Genomic DNA, 17,415 nt, shown 5'->3' on the forward strand with positions numbered 1-17,415 from the left:
TAATAAACAAAAGAATGATCGTAATGGGCATGCAAACCTAAATTTTAAAGCGAAAGAAAGAAGTTCGAACAAGTTATGTGTTAAATATGTTAGTAATGGACTCTTAGGAGTCATAATGAATGACGGGCTACGACCCGGACAATAATTTAAGTATGAATGAGAAGGGTGAGTTTTGTTAAGAATACCAAAATGATGTAATGGATGTCCTTGTAGGTAAACATGAAGGGAAAGACGTACGAATGTGTACCTCTTTACATCTACGGTAAGTAAGAAATGTCAGTTTGACCTTGAAACGTCAAACTGCAAAGGTCGACAAAATAAGTAACCAAAATAAAGAATTGCATGTAAGGAATGAAGTGTGGAAAATGTTATAGCATGTGCGTAGGAAATTGTAAAGAATTATAGGTGAGTAATCACCTAGTTTAATGAATGCTTGAATGAAATGTGCTAACCGCTAAAATTGTAGATGATAATGTTAGAAACTCTTGATGTGATGAAACCAACCGAATTGGTGGAAGGATGTGCACGGGCGAAAGCGCATTACGCGGATGAATGAAATCTAGCCTGGTATGGCTAGTACTCGTGAAGAATGCGGATCGATCTGGGTTACGGATCGTCGATTGATGATATGAGATGAGGTCAGTAAAAAGTTTAACTTATGTTAGATAAGTATGAATTGGTTAATTGGGTACGACCTACGAAATGAATGATGGAATGGGTATGGTATAGTATGGGAAGTTTGATTTTTTTTCAGTTGACATAAGAAGAAAACTATGTCATCAAGAAGCGAATCTCAAAGGTTTTGAGTGAAAAGTTCGAGTATTGGTTAAAATCTCATGAAATGAATTGCACGACACGTATGCTTATGCAAAATAAGTAAGGCACGAAATGAGAGGTATAGTAATGTAGAACGAATGAGGCAAGTTGAAGGTAACGTAAGGATATGTAAGGTACGAATGACTATAGAAAAGTAGAATGATGCTAACTATGGAGTTAAGCATGTAGGTGTAACTATGAAGTAGTAGTTTTGTTGTGATAACAAAACAAGAGTTGAATGTTATAGAATGTGTGTATGAAATGTAATCTTAAAAGACAAGATGAAAGTATTAGATCCGTTATAAACAAATCCAACGAATGAACGTATTATCACAAGCTTGAAGAAGTATGTATATTGACCTATTAAAAACGGGTCAAGGGAAATGAAAATGTTATGTGAAGGTATGGTGTGAAAAATATGGACTTATTATAAAAAAAGTCAATAGTATGAATAAATATGAACTGAGATAGGATGATTACATATAATTATGATATGACTATGAAGTCAAACATAGATGTGTGTGTGTAAGAGGAAATGAGAAAGGTTTCGGGGACGAAACCTTATTTAAGGGGGGTAGACTTGTAACACCCCAAAACCCGAATGTTTATATTCGTTAAGTGTTATGATCGGGTACATCAAGAAATAAATAACTAGGTTATTCGTCCTAGTTAAAAGTATGGTAGAAACAAATAAGGAATGAAAGTTGTGTCAATTCTAATTAGTGAGAAAACTTGAGGGACCAAAACGGTTAGGATGGAAAGATGGGTTTTATTTATGAAAATCAACGCACACAAACACACACATTCGTGTGTTCTAGAAAGGAGCAGGAGCTCTCATGAGAGCTCAAGAAACCCTAAACGTGAAGAATCATCAAATCGAAGGGCAAATCAAGGTCTAAATTCATGAATGAACACGGATTAATGATCACCTTCACAAGGGGATTGTAAGGTATGTCTTAAAAGTTAGATTGGTGATCTTTCACGAAGTGGGTTATGATGTAAATTGCGAATTTGTATGAAATTGTGAATGGGTGTGTGTTAGAATCATCATATTGAACATGGGTTATGCATGATTTAGGTTAATTTGATGTTTAGAGGTGAAACCCATTTGTTTTGGTAAGGATGATGACTTGAATGATCACCCAAGTCCAATCCTTGTTCACATCTTGTTGTGTTATGGTGTATGTAATGCGTTCTTGTTAGGTAGATTGAATGTGATATGAATTTGTTGATGTTTTTGTGTTAATTGATGAATGAAAGCATGAAGTAGGAAGTAAAGCATGAAACACTTGTACATTATGCATAAATTGTGGCATGCACACCAAGTGTTTGATGAAATGCCTAGGTGGGATTAATAGATGAAATGGTATGCAAGTAATGGATGAAATCGTATAATATGGGGATATGATGTATTTGATGATAAATAAACATGAGAAATCTATTTTTATATGGAATTCATGTAGGATTTGGTTGGCCATGTTATTTAGTAAAAGTATGCATTAGAATATTGTACTCTATGTTGGAGTGGTATGATGTTTACTACATGTTTGAATAATTGCTTAATCAAAATTGATAAGTAAAAGTACACTAAATGTGAAGCATATGAGATCATTAGAATAGGATGAAGTTAGAATGATGTTGGGTTGTTAAGCATAGGTCATGGTGTTAGTTGTAGAATTATGTTACTAGAATGAACGGAATTAAATATGTTTGGTATGTGCATATAACTAGATGATCATGTGGTTGTATGCTTATTGCATCGTGAGTATGAAATGTATATAGTGTCATTAGTATAGTCTACTATAATGACATGGATGTATGAGGTTAAGTCGAAAGTTCATATGATAAATTGTTGACTTTTTGAAAGTCAACTGTGCATAAGTAGCAATGTTGGACTTTTGTCACAATTGTGATATTATAGAAAGTCATATGATGCGTGTTATATCCATACGTGTTATATGTGATGACACGATGAATTGTATGAGTTTGAAAGATTAATGTTGGTGCACTTGTGTCTGTACTTTGTCTGTATTCGGTCTGATATAAACGATGTCCTGATTTGTGTTGTAAGTTGACCAAGTCAACCATCCTCCGGTTTGACTTGGACAACAGCTGAAAGATGTTCTGATCGAAGGATAGCCTCGAAGGATACACCTGATCCTTCGAGGTGATCGAAAGATATGGTTCGACCATGGTTCGACCATTAGACCTCGAAGGATGATCCTTCGAGGTCCATGCTGATCTTTCGTGTAACATGTGGTCGACAGATGATCCTTCGGACCATCTGTCGAATCCTTCGAGCAGACCTGCTGAGCTGGGTATATATACCCATGCATGTGTTGAGTTCTGAGAGTTCTGCCATTTTTTGCACCGAGAGATAGAGAGTGTTGAGAGCTTTCTGTTGGAACTCACACACACACACACTTGAGAGTTTACATGTTAGATTTGTAAACATTGTGCTTGTAACCGAAACCTTCATTTGCATTAATACGACTAGTGTTAATCGGTGAATCTTTGTGTGATTGTGTTTCTACTTGTCTCATCCCGGTTTGCCTACTAGCTTGGATTCCGCACTCGCTAGTGGGTTTGTATAACAAGGTATAGGTTTGTTCTCGATCCTCCGAGAGGGACCTACAAGTGGTATCAGAGCCTCGCTCTTTACCTTGTTTAAAACCGGGTTTTTACAAGTTTTGGTGTGTTGAAACACTTGGTTTTGCACCTGTTTTTACTAAGTTTCTTGCATTTTCTTTGAGTAAAAACGTGTCTAAACTTAACGGGAGTGTTCAAGTTTGGGTTGGGTAACATAAAAATTGGTTTTTAGAAAACTTTGTGTTTTCCGGTGGTATTCCGGTGTGTTTCCGGTGACTGAACTTGAGGATAAGGTTTTGCCTTTTTGGGTATAATTTTTGAAAGTCAAAAAGTTTGGTGGAAAGTTGTGCAGAAACATCCCTTCTGCCGAAAGCAACTTCACCAACCCCTGTCACCTTTTCACCAACCTTTCACATCAGATCAGATTGTGTCAGAGCTCTCGAAAGATATCTTTCGACATCGAAAGATCATCCTTCGATATCTTTCGATCAAGGAGGGATCGAAAGATTTATATCCTTCGACCCATCCTTCGAAGTCTGAAACATATCCTTCGACAGAGGAATCTTTTCGAAAGATTAGTGTCCGAAAGATAAAGAGTTAACTCGAAAGATAAGGATCTTTCAAAAGGGAATCCTTCGAGCTCTTGAATCCTTCGAAGTCATTGTTCGAGAGTCAACAGTAATCTTTCGAATACTGTTGATCCTTCGAACAATAAATCGATCTTTCGACTGTGGTCAGTTTACTGCTAACAAGTTTCTGTGATTTCAGATCCTTCGACCAGGATCCTTCGGTTGTGTTATCTTTCGGATCATTCATACTTAGCATTTATTTTGCTTATCTATCATGAATCCGAGTTGGTGGGGAAGTCCGGCTCCAGACAGTGGAAAATACATGAATACCAGTCAATCTCCATCATGGGCCGAATCTCCGGTATCTACATCCTCACAAACAAATGCCACTCCAGCTGGTCAATGGGCGTTTGTTTCAAATCAAACTCCGAGTATTCAAAGTCTTCTTCTAAGCGAAAGTGAAACCGGAAGTTTAAACAGGCCTCCAAAGTTGATGCATCTTCATGAATATCCAGGATGGGTTGATCGTTTCCATACATACATTCTTGGTCAAAATACAGAGTTGTGGTTACGGTTCATTACGGAATTCGATCAAACTATCGAGGTTGCTGCTTCTTCGACAGCTACATTTGCCGATCTTCCTGATGATCAAAAGAAGACGTATGACTTAGAAAAGAAAGCATACGCTATTCTCACTCAAGCACTGAGCAAGGATATTTATCATCAGTTCGTCAGTTTCAAGACAACGAAGAAGCTGTGGGATGCTTTGAAGACAAGAGGAGTAGGTAATGAAGCCACACGTCAACTAAGACGAGATCTACTGAAGAAAGAATTCGATGGCTTCACATGTATGGATAAGGAGTCCTTGGGAGATATGACAAGCCGTTTCTATCATCTGCTTACTGAGCTGACCAACTTTGAAGTCACAACGACTCCAACAGAGGTGGTAAAGAAGTTTGCCGATGCATTGCCTCCTCAATGGAACAACTTCCTGGAAATCTTGAAGTACAACGGAACGTTGAGAACCACAAATATCAACGATTTCGTGCAGCTTCTGGAGAACAAGGATCAGGAAGAAACATTGAAGGCAAAGAGAGTTGCAGTGCCACAGAATCCAGAGATGTATTATGGCACCTCCACTACGTCATCTGCAAAAGCCGGTTCACATGCTCCACTTCAAACGGCGTTTGTCACAAGCACGGATATGTATGGCAATCCAGTGCAAGTTCCTGTAAAGCCGTCTCCAACCACAGATCTGTATGGAAATCCAATACAACCACCTCCTCCTCCTCCTGCTCAACAACCACAATATGCATGTTATGGAGGAACATCATCTGCTGCAGGTCAACAATCAAAGTCAAATACAGTGCAGCTCGACACGTCAAGTTTCTCTAAAATCAGTGTAGAAGTAGCTAAGGAACACATGGAGCTGCTTAACACTGTAGTGAGCGCGTACTGTGGGTTGATAGAAGGTCAGATTGGAAACATTAATCTGACACAAGAAGATTACAGGCAGATTGATAAGGAAGAGATGGACTTGATGGATATCAAGTGGGCCTTTGCGAGTGCTGTGAGAAGAGCAAAGGATTGGATGGAAAGTACTGGCAGGACCAGCTTGGAAAGTAAGCGAGACACCAAGTATGGGTTCGATAAGCAAGCTGTTAAGTGCTTCAACTGTGGTGAACGGGGCCACTTTAAACGGGAATGTACAAAGCCAGCCCAGCACGGGAATCAAAACCCCTTCAGGAACCAAGGCAACCAGCAGAACAGAAACAATGATCGTACATTGGTGCCTGTCAACAACCAAACCAACCGAGCACTTGCAGTTCAGGTGGATGAAGGTTGTGACTGGTCAATCCAGTTGGGTGGTGATGCTCCTGATGGAACAGCATGTTTTGCTCAGATTGTGAAGGAGCTAGTTCACACCAGTGGTGGAGAATCTTCTGCCAGTGGTGATGAATCGTCTGAAGATGAAGACTCCTCTGGATACAGCAGGAGTGTTGATGAAGAATCATCCAACTCTGGTGATGATCATGTGGGTGAGACATCCAATGTTTCGGATGATATTGACATTGATGAACTCTTGGGGGAAGCTGTAGCAGAAACTCAAAGAAGATCTATTCTGGTGGATCAAGCTGCTTACTCTTCGTCTTCTCTCCATTCAGCCTTTATGGCTAATGTCGACGGTTCATCAAGTCAGGTATGTGTCGATGAACCCACTGCTGTTAATTGTGATGAATGTGCTAGGTTACATGCTAGGTGTGCTGATTTGGAAGGAAACATGTCTGAGTTGCAAGCCAAACATGATGCTTTACAAGCTAGTTTGTTTGACTTGCAAGACAAACATAGTTCCTTGAGTGCTGATAGGTGTGACTTGCAAAGCAAGCATGAGGCTTTGCAAGAGAAATATGATGTGACATTCATCCACAATCAGAAGTTGACTGTGGACCTCTCTAAATGCACAGAAGCCAACATGTTTTATGAAAACCATGAAAAAGAATTTAAGTCAGTAATTGAAACATTAAAGAAGGATAAAACAGAACTGACTAAAATGGTTTCAAGGAAACAAACTGATATTAATTTGTATATATCTCGCCTTGAGAGTATGCAAAAAGAGATGGCTTGTGTGAAAACCGAAAGTGATGCGATCCGACTCAAGCTAGACAGTTATTTGAGCTCTAGCTATGTGTTAGATCACATCATTGACGTTCAGAAGGAAAAGAGAGATGTCACATGCATAGGCTACAAGAAGTGTCCACCACCAGTGAGACATAATTATGACGCCATGCCTGATGAAGAGGACAGAGTTTTCTTTGAACCTTCTGTGCCTCTAGATGTTAAGGAGTTTGCTGCAGGACTTGGATACCAAAAGGAAGTATCCTCAGATTCAGATGTGTCAGCAGATACATTTGTGAGTGCTGAACAGAATCAAGATCCTCCAGTTGTGATTGAGGATGCCGATTCGTCTGATGATGAATCTGATGATACTGTCCCAGCAAAGTCTGATGCGGTAGCCAAAAATGAGGACATACCTCTTGAGAATCACATTCTATGTGATCCCCCTGTTCAACCCGCTAAGACTGTTGCAACTGAGTCCTCATCTGCAGGAGAGCCGGAGAGTGTGAATTTGCTGTACACTCTAGTTGGTGATGATAAAATTTACTCAGACAAAGATTTTCCCATTAAGAACGTTAATCAATCCTTAATCTGCAAAGTCTTTGAGAATTCGACGAGTAAGTTCTTGGGAAAGGCAGGACCTAAAGTTAAAGTTACACAGTGTCCTCCTATTCCAAAGGCTGAAATTCGAAAACAATTTGGCAACAAGAAATTACCAACAATGCCAACACAGCAAAATCACACCAAACCCAAAGGTAAAGCACCGGCTCAAGCTAACAAGAAGCCGAACCAAAAGAAGAAAAAGAATGTTAACTTTGTGAAATCGACGGGAACAGACAAAATTGAAAAGTTTGAAAATCAATCTAACTTAGATTTTGTCAAGAAAGCTATTGTCGAGAAAAGAAATGAACCAAGCAGTTCAAAGCCTAGTACCTCGGGTTCACAAAGTTCAACATCATCGGCTAGACGATCACATGATTCTTCGGGGTTTGTAGAACGAAGATCATGTTTTGAGTGTGGAACCATTGGGCACATTATTAGAAACTGCCCATATCTTCATAAGCAGAAAGGAAAGGTTGATGATCCCCGTGGCAAAGCTGACCGTAAGCCAACTGTTTCCACAAAACAAGATCCCCGCCTTGTAAAAGAAAGGGAAAAGAAACAGAAACGCCAACAGGTCAAAAAGATTGAAAAAGCGATTAAAACCGATGTGGTTCAAAAACAATCTGTTGTTGTAAAACCAGAAAATTCTAAAACTTCAAATCATCAAGAAGTTAAAATTTTAAAGAAAAACACTGGTGAAACCAAACAGACTTGGAAACCAAAAACGGTTAATGAATCAGGGGGACCATCACAATTCACCAACCATCAAAGACAAGAAGTTATTGTCATTGATGAAAATGGAAGACCCAAGACCACAATGGCTTGGGTCCCCATCTCCAACTAATTCATTTGAGTTCATGTGCAGGGTGCTTCAGGAGGAACTATCAGTAGTCATTGGATTGTTGATAGTGGGGCATCTAGGCACATGACAGGCGACATGAAGCTTCTCTATGACGTTAAATCTATTAGAGGAGGTTATGTTGCTTTTGCTGGAGATAAAGGTGGATACATTACGGGAGAAGGAATGATATCTAACGGGATTGTCAGCTTTGACAAGATCAATTTTGTGCAACAACTTGATCACAATCTTCTTAGTGTTTCTCAAATTTGTGACAAGAAATTTTCAGTACACTTTGATGCTAATGGATGTTATGTGCTGAAACCCGGCTTCAAAATTCCAAAAGAATGGATTCTCTTGTCGGCTCCAAGGATAAATGATTTGTACGTCCTTGACATGAGCCAGGCTATTACTACGTCTGCACAAGCAACTTGTTTCGTTTCTAAAGCCACAGAAAAAGACACTATCTCTTGGCACAGACGAATGGGTCACATTCACTTACGCAAAATGAATCATTTAGTTTCAAATGAATTGGTGAATGGTGTTCCCCTCAAAAATTTTCATCTTCAAGACATCTGTGTTTCGTGCCAGAAAGGAAAACAAACAAAGAAGAAGCACCCTACAAAGAAGATCAACACAGTGGCAGTTCCTCTTGAGCGTTTGCACATGGATTTGTTCGGTCCTGTCAAGCACAAGAGTATTCGGGGTGATCAATACTGCCTCGTGGTTACTGATGATTATTCACGATTTTCTTGGGTTGCGTTCATGGCACACAAGAGTGAAACCTTTGGCATTATCAAAAACTTGATCATTCAGATTGAGAATTTGTATAAGTTGAAGGTTAGGCGGATACGTAGCGACAATGGTACTGAATTTAAAAATCATTCCATGACGGAGTTCTGCACTTCAAAGGGTATTCTTCATGAGTTTAGTGCAGCTTATACTCCTCAACAGAATGGTGTCGCTGAACGTAAGAACCGCACATTGATCGAGACTGCTAGGACAATGTTGGTAGAGTCACAGTTACCCATTCCATTCTGGACTGAAGCTGTGGCCTCTGCATGTTACACATTGAACAGAGTCCTTACAGTCAAAAGACACAACAAGACCTGCTTCGAGCTTCTTCAAAAACGGAAACCAGATTTGTCTTATCTAGAACCGTTTGGAGCTCCATGCACAATCATCGATCCTAATGGAAAGTTTGGGGCAAGAGCAATTGATGGGTACTTTCTTGGGTATGCCACCCCTAACTTACGAGTCTGGAATCTAGAGACTAAAAGGGTCGAAGAGTGGTCTGAGGTCAGAGTACAAAGGCACACCTTGCCAGTCAAAAATCCGGGTCAACCTTGGATGTTTGAGTATGATGACTTCTTCAATTCGATCAATGTTGAAGCCGCTGAAGAAAATGCTGCGGCTAGGATGTTTTTCGAGAGTGACAATGCAACAGTTTCACCGGTGGTTCGTCCAATTCTTGTTAATCAAGAACCATCTTCTTCGGTGAACAATAATACTCTCAACAATGAGGATTTTCATGATGCAAACGAATTGAACGAATCTTCAGAGGATGATGAATTTCTAGATGCAGATCAAGAAGCTCCTACAACATCAGTTCATGGTACTTCAGAGGGTACTCCTCCAGTGGATACACATAGAACAGCTGAGACTACTGCATCATCTTCTTCGTCAATTCCGGGTCTTGAATTGGTTGTTGATCTTAACCTCAACAATCTGGGTATAAATGTTCCAGTTCCAGATAATCCAGAAACAAGGATTCATAATACCCATCCTCAACAAAACATCATTGGAAATGTGCAAAGTGGCGTACAAACAAGAAACATGTTGCGAAACAACAACAATGCAGGCTTGTATGCAGCTATTCGAGAATCCGGGCAACAAAACGACTGGTCCTTCGCGTGTTATGTCTCACAAGAAGAACCAAGAACGTGGAAAGAAGCCTTGAAAGATAATGCTTGGGTTGAAGCAATGCAGGAAGAACTGCAACAATTCCAGAAGCTGGGTGTCTGGAAACTCGTAGAGAAACCTGCTGGATACAAGAAGATTGGTACCCGTTGGGTTTTCAAATGCAAAAAGGATGACCGCGGAGTTGTTATCCGAAACAAAGCTCGTTTAGTCGTTCAAGGTTTTCGTCAGATTGAAGGGATCGACTATAACGAAGTCTATGCACCTGTTGCACGTCTCGAAGCAATTCGAATCTTTCTAGCCTATGCGTCCTTCAAAGGATTCAAGGTTTATCAGATGGACGTGAAAAGTGCATTTTTACATGGTGTGGTTGAAGAAGAGGTGTACGTCGAACAGCCTCCAGGTTTTGAAGATCCTATCCATCCAGATCGGGTTTGGTTGCTCAACAAAGCTCTTTATGGTCTTCATCAAGCACCACGAGCTTGGTATGCAACCTTATCACACTATCTGCTGGAGAACGGTTTTCGAAGAGGTCTTATCGATTGTACTCTTTTCATCAAGGAACAAGATGGAGATCTTCTTCTGGTACAGGTATACATTGATGACATTATTTTTGGTTCTACTAATGATGTCTTGTGTAGGGAATTCGAGCGCATTATGCAGGATAAATTCGAGATGAGTGCTATGGGGGAAATGACCTTCTTCTTGGGCCTACAAGTACAACAAACGGAGTCTGGGATATTCATCCATCAGACTAAATATGTTGGTGACATCTTGAGCCGGTTCCAGATGTCTGATGCAACGCCCATTGGTACCCCATTGCCAACTAATCACGGAATTACTCCAGATTTGAAGGGAGAAGCAGTTAGTCCCTCAAACTATCGCGCTATGATCGGATCTCTTATGTACCTCACAGCATCAAGGCCAGACATAATGTACCCGACGTGCCTGCTTGCCAGATATCAAGTTAACCCGAAGGCCTCACATCTTGCTGCTGTTAAAAGGATTTTTCGTTATTTGAAGGCGTACCCTGACACCGGTCTGTGGTACCCTAGGGATAATAACTTTGAATTGGTAGCTTTCAGTGATTCTGATTTTGGCGGATGCAAAATCGACGGCAAGTCCACAACGGCTGGATGTCAGTTTTTAGGAAATCGCCTAGTTACATGGCAGTGCAAGAAGCAGACGTGTGTAGCTACATCAACATGCGAAGCTGAATACATTGCTGCCTCGAGTTGTTGCTCCCAAGTTCTTTGGATCCAACAACAAATGCGGGACTACGGTTTTGAATTCCTAACTACTCCTATTTACGTTGATAATTCTGCTGCTTTAGATATCACTAGAAATCCTGTGCAGCATTCAAAGACCAAACACATCGAAATCAAATATCACTTCATACGTGATTGCTTTGAGAAAAGGCTAATCGATGTTGTTAAGGTCCACACCGATGACCAACGTGCCGACTTATTTACCAAAGCATTTGACAAATCAAGATTTGACTTTTTATTATTGGTAAATGGCATTAAGGTCAAGCAAGAGTAAAACCAACATCGGAAAATCATTTTTGTAAATACCTTTGTGTTTTCAATTTGTCTTAGTTTATTGATTTTAGGGGGAGTAAATCCAAAAATCAGAAAATCCAAAAACATCGAAAAATTTCAAAAACTCAAAAACAATAGAAAAACAAAAATGAGTTTCCTGGCGAGCAAAAGAGAAAATGATAGTACATCAGTGGTCTATTCAAACCTCTTTAAACTTTAAATGCAAAACGATAAGCAGCTCTATATAAGATGTATCGGTAGGCTCACAATCATTTTAAAGTGTGCAGGGTGATATAAATCTTAATCGACTGAAGACCAGGTGGGAACCATTCATTGGCATATGGTCTTAGTACCGAAATTTCGTTTGATAGATTGCCGAGGTTCTGAGATATTCGGTCTTTATGCTGCTTATCATCTGGGTATCATGGTTGTATCTTTTACCGAAAAATAACGGGGACGCAAGTCTAGATCTTCCATGATACTATACATACGTGTACATATTACATACTGCATTCGACCTCAATAAGTGATAAACAATCACATGTCCAAATCAAATAAGTGATAAAATATCACATTTTTCCGGGTGTCAAGTTCGTCTCTCTGCTGTACGAAAGTACTGACCTGTTCACGGACTTGCACCTGTGCCCTCATGCATACGAAAATCAAGTTCCTCATCAATAAGTGATTATATCACATAGGGCTTGTTTTCAATTCAAAATAAGTGAGTATCTCACATTTTATACGGTCAAACAGATGATAATCGGTATACTCACCGGTAAGATGAACTCTCGTGCATACCTTGATACAGGAATGTGTCGTGATGTGGATGAACACCGGTCGGTAAGTATAAATCATACATTAACGTATCCTCTAAACATGATTACATCTGATAAGTTGAGCTTAAGTGGATAACAATACCGATAATTGTTATAGGATGCTTATCTTAATGTTAATTAACTGAACAACAAGAGTGTTTTGGCATGACCGTACACTGATATGATTCTCTTACCCTCGAAACTCGCAAATAGAATGTTTGTATATATTTATTTACTGCTTAACATTTATTATCTTTCTTTTAAACAGTTTCGTCGTTTGGTGCATATCAGCACGACATTAGCGGTGATGTCGTTTGATAACACTCAAAGGATTTTAAATTGTTGTCTTTTAATTTCAAAAATACCAAAAAGATTTTAGGCTTGTTTTAATATAAACTTTATAAAAACCAAAAAGATTTTATTTCTGCTTTATTTTCGATCGTACGATGTTGGAGCTCAAGTCTTCGTTACCTGAAACCGGACTGAAAACCGAACTGACTAAATCTTCATAAACGGTCAAAATTTGCATGTTTTGAAAGTTAAAATCTGAAATTGATAAATTTGAAAAACTTTCAAACTGTCGGACGGTGTTTGATTATGACATGGTCATTCGTGTGTCATTTGTTTATACTATATTCCAAGCAGTTGTTCTCATTACGCGCTTAGATTTCTTACATGTGCAGATTCTAAAGGCTGGGAGAACATAGTCGATGACAAGCTCTGGAATGAAGACACGACGAGAAGGCGCTCAAGTGATGAAAATGATCGAGTTGCCGCTGCCCATCATCAACACCACAAGGATCTTACTTCATAAAGTTAAAGTATTTCACGAGCATAACTCAAGGGGGAGCTTATGTTAAGGGGGAGTTTGTCAACACACTTCCTACATGATACGGGTAGTTTGTTGATACACTTTCAACTTTCAAGACGTGAAGACTTTGAAGATCCTCCGACATTGAAGACATGATAGGACATCAGAGTCTTGAAGACCTGAAGACTAAAGACTGTCTAAGTTCCAGACGAGTCTAAACTTTTAGAAGAACAAGACAAAGCTTAGAGATCAAAGACAAAGCTACAGCCAAGGGGGAGTTTGTTGGTGCACTTGTGTCTGTACTTTGTCTGTATTCGGTCTGATATAAACGATGTCCTGATTTGTGTTGTAAGTTGACCAAGTCAACCATCCTCCGGTTTGACTTGGACAACAGCTGAAAGATGTTCTGATCGAAGGATAGCCTCGAAGGATACACCTGATCCTTCGAGGTGATCGAAAGATATGGTTCGACCATGGTTCGACCATTAGACCTCGAAGGATGATCCTTCGAGGTCCATGCTGATCTTTCGTGTAACATGTGGTCGACAGATGATCCTTCGGACCATCTGTCGAATCCTTCGAGCAGACCTGCTGAGCTGGGTATATATACCCATGCATGTGTTGAGTTCTGAGAGTTCTGCCATTTTTTGCACCGAGAGATAGAGAGTGTTGAGAGCTTTCTGTTGGAACTCACACACACACACACTTGAGAGTTTACATGTTAGATTTGTAAACATTGTGCTTGTAACCGAAACCTTCATTTGCATTAATACGACTAGTGTTAATCGGTGAATCTTTGTGTGATTGTGTTTCTACTTGTCTCATCCCGGTTTGCCTACTAGCTTGGATTCCGCACTCGCTAGTGGGTTTGTATAACAAGGTATAGGTTTGTTCTCGATCCTCCGAGAGGGACCTACAATTAACTTGTGGAAATATGCCTTATGCTTGTTAGAATTGACTAATGAAAGTCAAATGTGAAACATGAATTTGATATGATTGTTAATATGTACAATCATGTATGCTAACAAGAATGTGAATGCGATGACATGAAAGTATAGGGATCATGTCAAGATGGATGGAAGCATGGAAGGTTAACGGGTCAAAAAGAGGCGAGGAAACGGATGCGAATACGAACACTAAAGGTAAGTGATTTCCGTAATCACTTCGTAGTACAAGTAAGTAATAAAGTGTTGTAATGAATTAAATATGATGTTTGAGGTCAAATATGTGTTAAGGTCTTTCGTCGTAAATGATGGGTTTAAGGTTGACCAAAATGCCCATGATGGGTATTTTGGGGTAAACGAACTTAAAAGTGGTTTAGAAGCAAGTTATTCGATTAGAGTAATGTTTTGGGCAGGTATGGAAGTGGGGATGATGGTTTGGTCAGTCATAGACCAATTAATGCGCGAATACCCTTAACGGGTCAAATAGTTAGAAAATAGTTAAGTCGAATGTATGTAAGTTAAGGATTTCCGTAATCCGGAGGTAAGATTTTATGTTCATATGATAGAATGTGAATTTACAAGCATGTAGGAAGAAACGGGAGGTCAAACGGGTAAACGGTTCAAAAGTTACGTGCGTTTTAGTGCGTACGGACGACGAAACGAACCTGCAGAAAACTGCAAAAAACTAGAGGGCGTCGCCGACGGGTAGGGGTACCCAAAGGTGGGATCCTAAAGAATATGTAGTAATATGGTACCCAAAGGTGGGATCCTAAAGAATATGTAGTAATATGGTACCCAAAGGTGGGATCCTAAAGAATATGTAGTAATATGGTACCCAAAGGTGGGATCCTAAAGAATATGTAGTAATATGGTACCCAAAGGTGGGATCCTAAAGAATATGTAGTAATATGGTACCCAAAGGTGGGATCCTAAAGAATATGTAGTAATATGGTACCCAAAGGTGGGATCCTAAAGAATATGTAGTAATATGGTACCCAAAGGTGGGATCCTAAAGAATATGTAGTAATATGGTACCCAAAGGTGGGATCCTAAAGAATATGTAGTAATATGGTACCCAAAGGTGGGATCCTAAAGAATATGTAGTAATATGGTACCCAAAGGTGGGATCCTAAAGAATAAGTAGTAATATGGTACCCAAAGGTGGGATCCTAAAGAATATGTAGTAATATGGTACCTAATTGTGGGATTCTAAGTTAAGAATTTCCTTTACGTATATAGATGTGTATGTATGTATGTATAAAGGTATGTATGAGTGTATGCGTGTATGTAAAGATGTAAGAAAGGTATGTACGTATGTAGATGTGAACGTACGTATGTATAAAGATATGTATGAGTGTATGCATGAATGTAGAGATGTAGGAAAGGTATGTATGTATGTATGTAATTGTGTATGTATGTATGTGTAAAGACATGTATGAGTGTATGCATGTATGTAAAGTTGGAGGAAAGATATGTATGTATGTAGATGTGAATGTATGTTTGTATGTAAGTATGTATATAAGCATGATTTAGACACGTTGAGTGTTAACGTTTTAATGGTGTACCTTGAGAATGAAAGGTAATGCAGGTACATTACTGAAGCCTCACCAGGGAATGGATACGCAGATGTAATGCTTAAAGTTTGAAAAATGACGAACAGTGAAGTGTTTGTGAATGAATCTTGTTTATATAATGTGTGCTAATGTATGAATGAATGTGGTGAGTGCAGGTTGTACGAGTCACGAGGATCTTCAAGGATTAGAGATCGAGGATCGAGTCACAAGACAGATTGTACGGAAACGTTGGTGTTGAAATTTAGAAAACCCATGTCATGCATTTAATTGTAAATGAGTCAATTGATGACTTCATGTGAAAAGGTTGTATTAAAATGAAGTTTTAAGTAAGTCAAGGTAATTATAAGGAAAGAAAGTTTATGGCTTGAACTTCCGCTGCGACTTTTAGTCAAATACGCATTAGGGTCTTACAAGGATGCAATTCTGCGAACCACCGGAACATTCTGTAACACCCCGAAAATATAAAACAGTATATCATAATTATGAAGCGTAAATGAATGGGGGTTTACTAACTAGTAATTCTAACCTAGCTAGTTAACTAGTCTAAAAATAGCTTATAAGGTGATTAAAAGTTACCAAACTATATGTGGAACAAAATGGAGGGGCCCTAATTGTTAAAATCTGAAACTTAATTAAAAACAAGCCAAACACTCCAAAATTTGAAGTGTTGGTCGACCAGGAAAGGAGCAGGGGGCGACATCCCCATTCCAAAACCCTAACTTCACAAAACAATCAAATTGAAGGCCTAAATCTGGTCCAAACGAAAATCCGAGCATAGAATCGTGACCCTCATCACAAGAGGATCTCGAGGTATGTAAAATTTATGAATTTCTCTCAAGTTGAAATTTTCATGAATTGGAAGAAAATCTGAAATTAGGGATGCATGTGTGTGTTATGATGATGGAGGAACAACTATAGTGTCTAAGGACAAACCCTAGATTGATAGAAGTTGAAATCATAAGAAATTTTAGGTGAATCCATAATCACCTTGGTAGGTGATTAGTGGGTTATGTGTATTTGGATGAACACTAGAAAGTAGATGGTTAATCTAGTGTAAATTGGCAATCTGGAAGTGATTTCAGTAATTAGAAGCTAATATACATATAAATTGGTTGAATTATACGAAAATAGGGTTAAATGATAAACTAGAGATGTGAAGTTTAATCATGTAAAAATCTGCCTATGAAGTGTTTGTTGAAATGCCTCTATGAAGGCTTAAAAACTGAAATTTCGAGTTTAAACGCATAATCATGATGTTCGGTGTATAATGCGTTTTATGATTTGAAAAGAGTTCTAAACATGACTTGAATTGAACTCTATAGGACAAGATACCGGAACGTCGGGTGGACAAGCCGGTGGTGACTCACGGTTGAAGGGCGTGCGCTAAGGTATGTAACTTGTTTCCGTTACATTTATTATATCGGATGATTCAAATATGTAATTGAATTATGAATAAAAGTGTTTTGAATAAAACAATGAAGTTGTCGTATCAATTGATCGACTAAATTCAGTTGGTACTCGTTGGTAGTCGTCATATAGGAGGATTCCTTAGACGAGCCAAACGGGTCAAATAATCAAGTAAAACACGATTTATATTTCGGGATATGATGGATTGTTGTAAGTTATTGGTTGACATTTATCACATGTTAGAATTACTAGAATTGGATGTAACGAGTCTTAGAAAAGCGAATCACAAGATTTCTTTGAGTGAGATGAACAAAACCAAAACAAGACAAGGATTCCCAGGACCCACCGTAAATTACGGTAATACCGCAATTT

At 39.1% G+C, this 17,415-nt stretch overlaps 1 long non-coding RNA gene across 1 annotated transcript; it reads left to right on the forward strand.

Annotated features, from left to right (window-relative positions):
- Positions 1-1,621: 1,621 nt before the first annotated feature.
- LOC118489100 lies at positions 1,622-16,001 on the forward strand. Its single transcript, XR_004886227.1, has 3 exons — positions 1,622-1,765; positions 14,177-14,260; positions 15,792-16,001. It is a non-coding gene; the product is annotated as an uncharacterized LOC118489100 (long non-coding RNA).
- The last annotated feature ends 1,414 nt before the right edge of the window (positions 16,002-17,415 follow it).

Source organism: Helianthus annuus, chromosome 17, assembly GCF_002127325.2.
Source record: "Helianthus annuus cultivar XRQ/B chromosome 17, HanXRQr2.0-SUNRISE, whole genome shotgun sequence".
In the NCBI taxonomy this organism is placed as follows: Eukaryota; Viridiplantae; Streptophyta; class Magnoliopsida; order Asterales; family Asteraceae; genus Helianthus; species Helianthus annuus.